The sequence below is a fragment of the Sinocyclocheilus grahami genome, unplaced genomic scaffold (assembly GCF_001515645.1).
Source record: "Sinocyclocheilus grahami isolate Dianchi unplaced genomic scaffold, SAMN03320097.WGS_v1.1 scaffold87.1, whole genome shotgun sequence".
Classification (NCBI taxonomy): Eukaryota; Metazoa; Chordata; class Actinopteri; order Cypriniformes; family Cyprinidae; genus Sinocyclocheilus; species Sinocyclocheilus grahami.
The window spans coordinates 312,545-314,742 of record NW_015505266.1 but is presented as its reverse complement, the minus strand read 5'-3'; positions in this window follow the sequence as shown (position 1 = coordinate 314,742).

Genomic DNA, 2,198 nt, shown 5'->3' with positions numbered 1-2,198 from the left:
TGTTTGTATTCATGTGTATTCCAATGTTGAGAGCAGTCAGTGAGAAAATATTTTGCTGAAATGTTTACATCCTATACTGTGTTCATTAACTTGGATGTTGCTGGAATCAGTACAGCCAGAGACCCCTGGTCTTTCAACACCAGTGCTGTGAGGAAGGATGCTACAGTAGGCCAAGCAGAGACAAGGAGGAGTGTGGTAGAGGTAGGAAAAACCCAACAGATAGACAGTGACAACAAAGAACAACATCCTGTAGAGCAGTGGTTTTCAAACCGGTCCTGCGAGCACCCCCAGCACTGCACATTTTCTGTGCCTCCCTCATCTATCACACCTGATTCAACTCATCAGCTCATTAGTAGAGACTGCAAGACCTGAAATGCGTGTGTCAGATATGGGAGACATAAAAAATGTGAGGTGCTAGGGGTGCTTGCTGGACTGGTTTGAAAAACCACTGCTGTAGAGAATGACAGTAACAGTAGTGGCAACCTGTGAAGCTCTGGTGAACTCCATGCCCAAGAGGGTTAAGGCAGTGCTGGAAAATAATGGTGGCCACACAAAATATTGACACTTTGGGCCCAATTTGGACATTTTCACTTAGGGGTGTACTCACTTTTGTGGCCAGCGGTTTAGACATTAATGGCTGTGTGTTGAGTTATTTTGAGGGGACAGCAAATTTACACTGTTATACAAGCTGTACACTCACTACTTTACATTGTAGCAAAGTGTAATTTCTTCAGTGTTGTCACATGAAAAGATATAATAAAATATTTACAAAAATGTGAGGGGTGTACTCACTTCTGTGAGATACTGTACATACATACATACATGGCCTATACATATAATTCCAATTAATTGATTTTAATCTAATGTACAGAATTGTTACAGTTTGTATGTTACAATTTGTGTTATTTATGATTATTTTTTTAGGTTTTATTTATTTTTGAATGTATAATTGGTTACAATCTATTACTTGTCTCTGAAGCCCCTATAGAGGTTCATTGTGAAATTGCAAGGGTTTTGTGGTATTGTGATAAAAAGACTGACATTACCCTATGTTCTGTAAACGTATGCATTTTGTGTATATGTATTTGTATATGTGTATTCAAAAATGCTTAATAAAATGTGTTTAATATTAAAATCAATCAAGTATTGCTTTATATATATATATATATATATATATACAGCTGCATCTCAAAAAATTAGAATATCGTGAAAAAGTAAATTTTTTTGTAACATTTCAAAAAGTTAAACTTTCATATATTCTAGATCCATTACATGTAAAGTAAAACATTTCAAACGGTTTTTTGTTTTAATTTTGATGATTAGAGCTTACAGCTCATGAAAGTAAAAAATCCAGTATCTCAAAATATTGCAATATTTACATTTAAGTTTCATTAAATTACCACCCCTAGTATAAATTATCTTGTTCATTGAAACCACAATAATGGGGAAGACTGCTGACGTGGCAATGTTCCAGAAGACGATCATTGACACCGTCCACAAAGAGGGTAAATCACAGAAGGTCATTACTGAAAGGGGTGGCTGTTCACAGAGTGCTGTATCAAAGCATATTAAATGCAAAGTTGACTGGAAGAAAGAAATTGGGTAGGGAAAGGTGCACAAGCAACAGGGGAATACTGTTTTTGCTTCCGCAAACTTGAGAATACTGTCAAGCAAAGCCGATTCAAACACTTGGGAGAGCTTCACAAGGAGTGGACTGAAGCTGGAGTCAGTGCATCAAGAGTCACCACACTCAGACGTCTTCAGGAAAAGGGCTGCCAAGCCACTTCTAAAACAGAAACAAGGTCAGAAGCATCTTACCTGGGCTAAGGAGAAAAAGAACTGGACTGTTGCTCAGTGCTCCAAAGTCCTCTTTTCAGATAAAAGTCAATTTTGCATTTCATTTGGAAATCAAGGTCTAGAGTCTGGAGGAAGACTAGAGAGGCACAGAATTCAAGCTGCTTGAAGTCCAGTGTGAAGTTTCTGAAGTCAGTGATGATTTGGGGTGCCGTGACGTCTGCTGGTGATGGCCCATTGTGTTTTACCAAGTCCAAAGTCAATGCAGCCCTCAACCAGGAGATTTTGGAGCACTTTATGCTTCCATCTGCTGACAAGAGATGCTGATTTCCTTTTCCAGCAGGACTTTAGCACCTGCCCACAGTGCCAAAACCACTTCCAAGTGGTTTGCTGACCATGATATT